This window comes from Papilio machaon, chromosome 7 (genome assembly GCF_912999745.1).
Source record: "Papilio machaon chromosome 7, ilPapMach1.1, whole genome shotgun sequence".
NCBI classification, from domain to species: domain Eukaryota; kingdom Metazoa; phylum Arthropoda; class Insecta; order Lepidoptera; family Papilionidae; genus Papilio; species Papilio machaon.
The window spans coordinates 6,564,892-6,577,619 of NC_059992.1; the positions used below are offsets into that span (position 1 = coordinate 6,564,892).

General features: G+C 32.6%; 1 protein-coding gene across 1 annotated transcript in view; it reads right to left on the reverse strand.

Annotated features, from left to right (window-relative positions):
* The window catches only part of LOC106715012 (cadherin-86C), a 70,155-nt gene that overhangs the window by 41,474 nt on the left and 15,953 nt on the right, over window positions 1-12,728 (reverse strand). Inside the window, exon 2 of the mRNA XM_014508195.2 lies at window positions 6,969-7,070. The gene's annotated coding sequence lies outside the window, so the exon portion shown is untranslated. The remainder of the gene's footprint in view (window positions 1-6,968; window positions 7,071-12,728) is intronic.

Consider the following 12,728-nt stretch of genomic DNA (forward strand, 5'->3'; position numbering starts at 1 on the left):
TTGTGTAAAAAGAGGGTGAATTCAGATGAATTCACCCCCTTTTTACACAATATGTAGAATAGATGATAGAGATGTATGAAGGAGTTAGTACATATTGTGCATACATACTGCATACTGTGCCGACCCTCTATGTTATTAAGGGCAGGTTGATGATAATAATCTTATATAATTCATATTCATTTATTCACTTATTATCTATATATTACATTTTATAAAAAAATATATATATATTATATAAAAAATAGTATACCACCGGCTGCGGAATCCCATTACTCAAACAACCAGTGGTGCGGGCTACAGAGACAGGAACCTCCTCACTATGCGCGCGGTATCTAAAATAACTGCCTTTTGTATCAGGCCCTATAATATTAATATGTTGTTGTTTTATTGAAAACTGACTTTGTATTGATAATTTTACAAATGATTCACAATCTCGAAGTGCACGGACAGCTTCTTACCTGAATAATAAATATTGCGTTCTCCGCGGGAATCCAGTAATAACTCTGGAAATTTTATAACTCCAGTCTAACCGTATCAATTCCATATGCTAATTTGAACTGAATGTCATTATGTAGAATAGAAGATTTGCGATCGTATTATTAGTAATTAAAACTGAAACATTACTTGTAACTTATATCAAATGGGCAATTAATTTGGAATAATATTATTGATCTACATGTTACCACTAACAAATTCAATGGGAACAAGACAATTTGGGCTGTTAGGTAGAATGTGTTGGGACATCTTACAGGTTCTCAAATATACGAGTTTGTACTATATTGGTTGACGTTTTATTTTTCTAACTTATAAATTTATTTTCCACTTACAACAGACGTGAGAATTATTTAGAAATCAAAACTTGTCATACCACGTCAATCAATACCTTATCGGATATTGTGTTTTCTAGAGGTTTGAAAATATTATGTCAGAGTGGCGCTTTGTAAACAACCGGTCGGACAATGCAGAAGGCGGTTTGAAGTATACGTTACGTTATTGCTTTTTGATTTGTTGATAGTGAGGCTACTGACACATTGCACAACGAGTAACTGGTATATACTGTTATTTGGCATAACAAAGACTTTTTTCAAGTGAATGTTGTTATTGGTTTCGAATTTGTTGAAGTGTTGATAATTTATAACGAGTACGGTATCTACTCTCGTATTTAAACTGTAATCTTGTACATGACTGATTGACATAGGGTTTGCAGTACACTAGTTATCATTTGTAAAATTAATAAGTACTCAAGCTTTGTTTTGCTGGTATTGATTATTCTTTGGCCATTAAATAGATACATAACCCACAATTCAGTGTAAAAATATATTGATGAATAGCTGTCGCCCACGATTCCGTCCGCGTGGAATTAAAAAAAACATAACAAGTGGCCTATGTGTTCTTCAAGATTTTTATCTACATCTATGCTAAATTTCATCGAGATCCGTTGTGCCGTTCTGGACCTGGTACCTTTAAATATCCATCCATCCAAACATTCGCATTTATATTAAAAGGAGAATGTAATCTTGCATCACTAGATGGTTTTTTTTACCTTTTTGCAAAGATAAATGATACGATAGTCGCATTAACATAATTTTAAATAGTAACATTATGCATAGGAAACATTTACTCGGATCGTGAGCGATTCCCCGAAGTAAATGTTTATCGTGCCGCCCGTTTGCGAGGTTACACTTGTATTTCAATCCGGGATAGCGATAATAAATCGAGAATAGCTCTTATTATTATTTATTAGTAATGATATTAAGGGAAGGAGAATTTTATTGAATCTCTGTCCCGATCAATGTTTACGATCCTGATATGTTCCTCAGATATCAAACGCAGATATGAATAATGTGCATAGAATTCGCAATTTGTTGCAACTTAAATACAATAAATTGCATTACATCGTGTATTTCTGTGCAATTTTAAACGTTTGTTTTAACTTTTCCATCTCTATTTTATTCTACCAGTTAAACTATTCAGGATTTCTCTTTCCTTCCCTCTTTACATCTTACAACTATAAATATTATATATAGCAATGGTTATTAACTTAACCATAATAAGACGATATTTAAAAATATCAAAAAGCAATTGACTTCTCAGAAGTCGATTCCATGATCTACGGTACATGACTAATCGTTGGTTTCTGAGACAAAATACCTGTATAAAAAGTAGTCATCCAACTCATTATCTTTGACAAAACAAAGATAACAATGTTGTAGACAGGGATTTGGTCTCAGAAACCTAGGATAAGAGGTCGAGTACATAAATAAACATCGAAATATGACCTGCATTGTCTTCAATAGCAGATAATCTCTAAATGACTTTATTACTGACTGACGTATAAATCTTTCAACTGCAATATGAACATCAGTTTCGAATGAAGCCTTTGCATAATAAATATTAGCCCACTCGACAGTTATTACTTGCTTCGTAAACTTATAGTACCTTTGCCCATTCCTGATATCCTAGTATACATGACAATCATTATACTTGCTGATAAACGAGTACGTGTAATATTTATGTAAGACTATCTGTCGCCCGCGATTCCGTCCGCGCGGAATTCAAAGATATACTTAATAAGTCTATGTGTTCTTTCAGACTATGTTCTACATATGTGCCAAATTTCATCAAGATCCGTTGAGAGATCCATCCAAACATTCGCATTTATAATATTAGTAAGATAAGTCGATACTACGTTGTGATGCGTAATTATGTAGTCGATTGATTTAATTTTACAACTTCAATTGTTTTTAATTCTACATAGATAAAAGGTGTTTTGTCACTATTCAATATTTAATTCACCTATAAGATTTTTTTAGTTTTGTAAAACATAAATTACATATCTAAAATATTACGTTGCGTAAAATATTATAACAAAATGGAAAGGAAACGCTTGTGATTGCAAGAGCGGAAGTGACGAAAACTGTTCTTGAATATTTTGCTCTAACAAATGATGTCGGAATACATTGTATTCTTTCATAACTTGCAACATTTTGTATTTTGAATAAAGGAAAATAGTATAGATTATAGAAGAAAAGAACAAATTATTTCATCCTGAATTAAAACACAATCAATTCTTCATTGGCACCAAAAACTTCGTTACATGTTTTGGATTCAAATTTCGCTTTTAAGTTATAAATAATAATGCAACGCTGAAAGAAATATCTGAGTGTTTTCCCACTGTGTTATTTAAATAAAATAAAAAAATCTTATAGGTAACGTCCAAGTTGATATATTAAATATTTAAAGTCGGCTTTTATATCTTTTGTCTAAAATATCTTAAGTGGTTCTTAAAAAGTATAAAAATGTACTCGGATGCGTCTAAAAAGGCTCGGGAAGGATGTAAACGATTATCAGCGGTCATTAAATGGATGAAATGATGTCGCTCAGACGACATTCTACTCGTAGGCTCAGCCACTTGTGATACCAAATTCCAATTGTACTATTCTGAATAGAATTCCGAAGAAAAAATTATTTTATTGTAAGTAGTGGAATGATAGGTTACATTAAAATAAGATTCAGATGAGACATGACAATCATTTTTTAAGGAAATAGGAATATAAATATATTTCTATTGTTAAAAGAAAGTACCATAACAACATTTTCATATTTCTATGTTTTGTTTGTTTATGCATTATGTTGAACATAAAATATTACCAACACATCAACTGTTGGAAAGGGAACAAAAAATATTCGCAATAAACTGCGGCAGGTAACTGCAGGCATTAGTCACAGCTGTTTGTGAGTCACGTGCCTGTTTGTTCCATTGAAAAATGTTATTCTATTGTTTTTATTTTACGAAACGGTGGAAGTTACGTGAAAACACCTTTTTATGTATTCGTAACAACATACTTACATTTATATTGTTGCATCATACATTACTAATGTATGATTACTTTTTATCACTCATGCTATATTAATTCACTATTGAACCTTGACCTTATCACGTGAACCGCTGCTTTATTACCACAACATCAGCGTAGTTGGATAAGTAATCAATTTCCGGAAAATTCCTGAGTCAAAAAATATATATATTATAGATGCTATGATAAAAGAAGTCACCCTCAAGTAGATACCTTTTTAGAAAGGTAAAATTTAAGGTGTTGATAAAAGTAAAACTGAATGATTATAAAAAAATCTATTCAAAATATTGAAATTTCTTGTTATTTTTTAGCGCAATGTAAAATCAAAGTTATATGATCGTAACAATATGATTACGATTATTATTTTGTATGGAAACTTCTAAGTAATTAGATGAATTGCAAAATAAAACAGCCAACTAATTGGTCTTCTTATCTTCAGATAAGCGGGAAACAAATTTTCTTAATCTCGTCAATAACATCATTATAAGTCTACGAACACTTGTTCGTAAATTGTTGAAAATTTAATTATAGACACTGAAGAATCAGAGTTTCGCGAGCGCCAATGTTTCTCAGCGATAAATAAAGCTGTCGCAAAATTAAAGCAAACGACGCACGTTCTCTAAAAGCCATTCCCCAATGAAATGGTACACATTTCATTGAAATTCATAAAAGCCTTCAGTTGAACGACATTCACGACTCTAATGCCGAGTAAAGTTGTTGAATTTAATTATACAGCCTTCTGTTTCTTAGAGAACCAGAAATAAATAAACAGTGAAAATTAACTAACTTCTAAGTTAATTAATTATGAAAATTTTTGAATAAATAATTGTATACAAATTTGTAACTTCATAATCTCAACATGTTTATTTGTAGGCAAGATAGACAGGTTCATTAAGAAACTTTCTGAAAAGTGGTTACCGTTTAGTACTAATTGTAGTTGGATTTAAAATGGCAAATCGTGAGTTGGTGCGCGAATAAGATAACTACTCGTATTACTCTTTTAACACTAATTGGTCTCGATCGACCCATGATTTGACTTTCTTGGGTAATTTTATCAAGCTATCGAGGAAAACTTTTTAGAAGGTCGTACCTTTATGTGCAGGTTCACTTCGATTCAATCTATATTAAGAAGAGTAACAAGTAGTACGTCACAAAAATCCTCGAAAAATCTAAGAACATTATTAAAATGAACGTCAACAAACGAAATGATAGAAAATTTCCTGCTTGTCCGAAGTCAAAACCTTTAAAACAATAAGAGAAAATAAACATATTACAATCAAAACGACTAATGTATATCACGTTACATTATTTGCCGTCAAATGAAATTCAAATAAGAGCTTGTAAAGTAATGTAACAATGTCATAAAATACGTTTAAGTTAATGACTACATCTACTCCGGCTGAATGTTACACAAAGCACAAAATACTTAGTACGATTGCGATCATAGAACAAAGGCTATAAGTGCATAAATATAATTATGTTAATTTTACTCTCACAAACTTAAGTAAATTTCAAGGTGTATAAATAAGTTAGTAAGCTATTTAGCACGACCCGGTAATAGCGTACACTATTAACATTTCAGTTGCTATGTAAAGTAAACAGTAATTTTGTTATACAATATTTTGGTTTAATAAGAGTTTATGATGAACGGAGAGTACTTTGTATAAACTACGAATAACTTTATTAAGTAAGTTTAATAATAGTACAATGACAGAAAACTCGTTTGCATTAATTTGTTTGTTTATTCCATTTCAATATGACATCTCTACATAACGACTTTGATAACAACGATGTTTGGAAATCGGAGGATTAAACCGACTCTCACAGCAACATCGGCTTACCGTATAGTCTACGAGTCTAGGACTAACAAATACAATGTTAATTTTGTGTAAAAAATATAAAGGAAATATGAAACATACTTTCTCTGGTGACATAAGTATACGTCTAATCTGTGCTCGCTCTGTAGATAAATGTATGCATTTGCAAAACATTCTACCTTAGTGTTAGCTAAATTAGACATAATATAGCTGTTTTAACATTGACTTTTATCGGTCGTTTAAATAAGATTTAGTGAGCACTAATCCTAGTATATTCCTTTCCTTTGTTGGACAGACGAGCACTTAACATATCTGAGGCACGCAAATGTCACCGTGGCTCGAGTTGTGAACGTTTAGCGTTAAGGGAGTAATTTGTAGTTTATTTATCGCCTCACTCGGCCCGATGTGTTTCGAAAGGCGGTACCTATGTACATTTAAATGGTGGAATTATGCGCAAATTAACGTGGGTGGGATATGACAATGTGCAAACGCTCAATGGATACGTGTTGCGTTACTCGAGCACTGTCTGAATCATTGTTACGGCGCATATTTCGAGGGCGGCTGATTCTATAAATTATTAATGCTTTCATATCTTTACAATGATTAATGAAGGGATTAATAGAGTTTATTTATTGCTCGTTTGAATTTTATTTTATTCTGTAATCAAATTACAGGGTACAATAGTATGTTGACCTTTGTTTTTAAAAATCAATGCTCTTTCTTTGATTTTCTTGTTATGAAAACTCTTACTTGATTACTTGCTCAATAACATTAATGTTAACAGCACAGTTATTTTATAGTTTTCAATTAATGTAATTCATTTAAAGTCACTTTATGCATTAACTTAAAAGCTTCATAAAGTTCAACACGATGCGAAAGCTTTTACATATTGCTTCTCATATAAATTCTTAGCCGAGTTTATTTGTTGGTAATGAAAACGATCTTAGGTCTGTTTAATTAAGGATTCTCGCTTTGGTACATTTCACATTAACCTTCGTGCTGTATTACTGAAGTAAAGGCACGATATCGAATGAGCTTAAATTAACACCGAATCAAACAAGAACTTGCAAATTGTAAACGGACCTTAGAAATGTTAAGAAAAGACAAACAGCACCTTCGTGATCGAAGTAACTTGATCTTGGTTTTATATTTATTGACCTTTGCAATACAGCGTTGCTTAAGTTTCTAGGTCAACCAAACTAAGTACATTTACCTGCAGGCATCTTCTTATATATTTACATACATTATATAGTGTAATGTCAAAAGCTATTAAAAACCAATTTTGTGAACGTACCTGTTGCCTGCAGTATATCCGGGTTAAAAGTATTCCCCCAATCGCGTTGCTTACTCTTCATCCTTTGATAAGTACTGCCTTACTACGCTATTATGTGTATACCTGAAAACAAAAATGTTTTGTTTTAATAAAGAACTTTTTTTATTGTTTATTTGCTGGCTCGGTTATGTCGCTTCCGTGTCCGAGACCTGGTCTTCAATTAGCGCGTAACGCAGGAATTGGAACGCTCCTCATTAGGAGAGCAGGGTTTAGTAAGAGCTAGATTTGTGATAACGCATTACGCATGCGCGGTGCATTGTCTTCGCGCCTAGATTCCTAGATAATGTGGCGAGAGCACACGACCGGTAATATGCAAAGCTTTCTGATGTTACGTCGACCTGTGACTCATGATTGTAGTATAGTTAAAGATTGGAGATTAAGATTTAATATTTTTTTTTACTTTAATTATCTATTGATTAATTCTAATTTATGACAACAAGGAAATATTAGAATGTATTATTGACATTATTTTAAAAACATAAATGGATATTACACTAAATATCTAAAGAAGGCAAACTATGGAAAAATTTTTACGGTAGATTTAGGATGTTTCCGGATAGTAGTATAGTCTATAGAGATTATACATTTAACTTGTCACTAATTAATTTAGTACTAGAAGTCAACAACTTTGTCTTAAATTAAATTATCACAAGTGCCTTGTTCGGCGCGTACAACTAAGATTACATCTTTAAGTACTTTTCATGTCTAAATTCCAGGCGTGCCGTGCAGCAACGCCCTCTATTGTGCAAGAGAATGTTGTAGTTTTGCTTGGTCTGTGCAATTGTGAGTGTTAAAACGACGGGCAGGGCACGTGCCGAGAAAAACATTGCCGGCGACGTGTTAGATGTGCGACAACTTTGTTTTCATAGACAACATAACTTACATATGTTTCGAGATACGTTCATCAGACTGATATTATTATGTTACGTGCAAATAAAATGTGGATATATTAGCCGTAGTGGAGATGTTTAGGTGTATATAACATCTATGTATTTAATAAGTAAATAGAAAACAAATCCATTCTTTAATTAAAATATCAATGTTTGACTAACGAGAAACAAAGTCTGACACACATAAGAGCAACTTACTTTATTGTATAACTTTCTGACGTCACTCAAAGGAGCGCGCTGTCAAGTTAATTGATTCGCTGACAAAAGCCCCTTACCACAACTGCCTAGTGGTCTATTTGCTTTTATAGTGTACAGTTATCGACCCGGACAAGGCATCACATGTTGTAAAGTATACCAATAATAATTACAGTGTCATAGTACAAATTCCGATGTGAACTAGATTTCTAAATATAAAATTCATAGTAGACATATTACATTGGAACATAATGAAGAGAGTAGAAACATAGAGTTGTTGAATGATTTCTTATTGGCTTGTAAAGAACGATCTCACTATTCCCACATTATCGATGTTACAAAAATAACATTTCTACACGAACAACACAAACACAATACAAGCGTAAAATGTATACATTAAAGTAAACAATTCGGCAAGAGTACGCCGTCAAACATAACGGTTAGTCAGTTCTTGAACAAAGCGTTCTTATCTCACTGTTTCAACTAAATAGTTACTTGGCAAAACGTGCCCGAGATCTTTGGGTTTTTTTTTCGTCGGATACACTTAGATCGTGGAAAGGTGTGTCAATGTTGGCGCAGCGGTAATTTTAAAGTTTGTGTAGGTTGTACCTGTTTACACATTGCCCTTAAGCTGTGAGAGTGTATAATACGTATTTTAGGTAATAATAATAGCAAACCTGATAATGTGCCTGATAAGTAAAGCATTTAACCTTCAAATTTATTATAATGCACTTTTAAACGCATGCAAAGTGTGGTATGTTTCTTTCCATTAATTTTGTAACGTTACCCTGCTCTCTCGAAGAACATAGAACATAGGCAAATGTAACATCTACAAATCTCATTAATTTAATCATACAGTAACACATGCAAATCTGCATTATTTTTCTGTAAAACAATGTTAAATCCGATAAAGATAGCAGATAACCTTTGATGGTTCACCAGATTATCTACTAATACTAGAGATTTTAGAATATGAAGAAGTTATTCAAGCTTAACCTAGAAACATAGATGAAATACTCTAATCTATCTATCTATATATATATATATATATAAAAGAAAGTCGTGTTAGTTACACTATTTATAACTCAAGAACGGCTGAATAGATTAGACTGAAAATTGGTGGGCAGGTAGCTTAGAACCAGGAAACGGACATAGGATAATTTTTACCCCGTTTTCTATTTTTTATTCCGCGCGGACGGAATCGCGAGTAAAAGCTAGTTCAATATAGTGCAGAAGAAGTTTATCTGCCAAATAAATTAAACATTTAATCTGTACTTATATTCTATAGTACAAGTATTTGTCATCACTACAGCTCACTATACGTCTTCACTGAGGAGCTCGGAGCCTACCCTAAATTATGGGTGACTAGGCAATAGTCAACCACCCTGGCCAAGTGCGGGTTGGTTGACTTCACATATATCATTGAATATCTTCGCAGATATGTGCAGATTTTACCACAATTTATTCGTTCATCTTAAGAAAGTTGGATAAATGTACATATGTAAATCCTAAATCGAAAAACACATTGGTACATGGTGGGATTTGAACCCAGGATGCAGATTACAGCCAACCTTAGAGCCGCCGATCCATATGAGTATTACGCTGAGATATTTTATTAATTATATATTCTTTGCCTTTATTTTAAAGGTGTCAAGAAATACGGTAAAGCAAAAAATACGTAGTAAGATAGAACGTAAAATTATTATTTACATTTGAAATCGAATCTAAAACGTATGAAGTTCTAAAAATCTTTGTATTTCAGACGATCGGATAATTTTCCAAATTATACATTGAAATATTTATAAAATACTTGTAAAATTTAGTACTAAATAAAGAATAACGAATGGATTTGCAAATGAAATTTAAATTATTTACACGATCTATTTATTACGGTCGAAGTTAAATGCGAGTTATTATCATTGTTGCTATTCGAATATTACGACCGCGCCTTTCTTCAGGAAATCTAACACTAATGCTCGAGCAGTTCTATTAGTAACAATGCAACGATTGTTACCGTCCGGTAGCAAATTTACGTGCTAACGGTCTCGCAATCGGCAACCAGTTTTTGTAGCCGATGAAGATATGAGGCACTTTCGAAATTCACAGCGTAATTAAAGTCTCTATCGAGTACAAAGGGTTATCTGTTATCGTGATAATCTGACAATTTTGATTGAGTGCAGCAAGCTTAACTTATAATCAGTTAGGAAACTTAATTTACAGTTATAATGCTTTGTTCCTATAAACAGGAAATAAAATTAACCTCAATATTTTCATTATCTTTTCATAGATAGACTCGAAGTGACTTGTACATGTAGATTTGTTTGGTACTGTATGTACATTAATTAAACAAGTAGAAATCTTTACGTTTTTTAATATTGTGTCTAAATAAATTAATCACAGAGTTTAGTAAAACAGAGTTATATCTGTTTCGAGTTAGTTATAACAATATGTTTTGTGCAATGGAAACCCACAGAAGACTACGAATGTACATTTAAGTTTTTGTACAAACGCAATATTTTATTCATAAACAGGGAAAGAAACCAGTTTATTAGCCGCATTACTTGCTTATGTTGCAATGTAAGTTATCAATGAATGACTAACGAAATAAAACGAAACGTAACAAAAATAAAAATAAAACAACCTCGTAAAGCGAATCGAGACGAAGTGTCTGCCTGCGTTTTACAACAGGTCTCTTAAGGACTCGACAAATGTTTATGGAAATACTAATACCACGAGTTATTAAAATTGCGATTTCATACAATGAACTTGAAGGCGAGAGTCCTTGAAGAGGCAGACGAAGTAAAAAAGTTTATATTTCTATTTTTTTTAAGGACAGCCTATGTCTGTTTATCTGTATGGTTGGATTTTATGCGCTAGGTATTAAGTAGGTACAAATTTACGAGAAGGCTATCCCTGTAGTTACCATATTGAATGGTTAAGCGAATAATATGAAACTAAGTAATTTTTGATTAAACATTTACTAGTGATTGTTAAATTTTATGGTACTAGCAAACGTACACTTTGCATGCATCCTATTCAACGCAGTTCATACTTAAAAATAAAATGTGGATATCATATTAAATGGCAACACAGTTGCAGGAGTACGTCAATAAACAATTCATTATAGAAGATATAAGCAACAGGAAACAACGAGATTAACGACTAGTTTTTAAACTTAAAAACGCAATTATTCGGTGTCTCTTCCGTAAACAGGAAACTTTATTTTTTATTTACTGTGTACTTGCATTCAAATGGAATAATATTTTGGCTCCTATGCAGCTAAAAATTTAGTTATTATAAAGGTAAGAATTCTATTTATAAGTTATCTACTTAATAAAATCGAAAATAGACCTACCGAATATATGTAACTAATTCACACGGATTTGAAAGGATTTCTTCACGTATAGCGTCATAAGATGTTTATAAGTGTGGAAGTTTTGTACTTACTCGAGATTGGTTTTGGTATTTACGTTCGGAAATGGAAGGCAGCGGTCGGCAGTGAAGGTAAGCGGCTTTCCGTGCCAATAAGCCGGTGTAACGAGTGCGTCACACGATCTTACGGCTTTAAAAATACGAGTCGGTATCCGTGGCGTCGGCGTAGGCGGGAATCCCAACTTTCGATCCCATCAAGATTGCCTTAACGATAATATGAGTAGTTTGGTTATTTAATAACAATGGTAGTTCTATAACAATCATCTTATTTAATTCTTACTACGAACCTCCAAGTTGTCTATAAAAGTATCCTAATAGTATTTTCAAATTGGATACACGAAAATTATTTAAAATCACGAATAAATTTTTAATTGTACAAAATGAGAAATTTTTAAGGATTATTAACTTAAAAGACTATCTATATAATGGAAACTATTTTGTCTAAAGTTTGAAAGCAATTATTATTTGTGCACAATCCTAGGTTTACTAGAAAATTTATTTGAATGAAATTCACCGCTCATTGTAACAAAAAGCGCGCAATCAATGCGACGTACTGCTATCGTCCGGGCTCAGTCCTTTAAAGTCGCTAATCCGCTTATAAAATGTGTGTACGTATGCTGCTAGGACTTTTCTCATCGACAATAACGTTCGCGAGGCAATGGATGCGGCTAAATTGCGTTCCCACCGTCCCCAAGGCTCCGCGATCAATTTTTCCCCTCACAACTCCCGGTATATTGAAATCTTCAACTTCCTGGTATTGTGCCTTATTACCGAGACAAGACTGTATAGCAAATTATCCGCCAAGAATAGGTTTTGCTGTAAGTCAATGTGATAAGACTTTGTGATGAACGATTCGAGTTTGTCAATTTTATTATTATTTAATAGTAAATATATAAAATGTATCAACCTTCTGCAATATTTTTTCATTTTGCTTTTACTGAACGCAGTCATAGAAATTGTTTTTACGACTGCCAGTAAAATCTTTTGTAATTACAATTTCACGCTCAACACTACTTCAGTCGTTAACTTTATTTAAAACAACGCTTTTATTTGTTCTTAATGTAATTTTGCTGGTGTAAATTTTGCACAATTTCAAATATATCCTACATAGAAGCACATACGCAACCTACATCTTTCATACGCAATTGTTTAATTTTCTTTTGGTAAAAATATACTTGATGTTAAAATGTACTTTTTACTAATA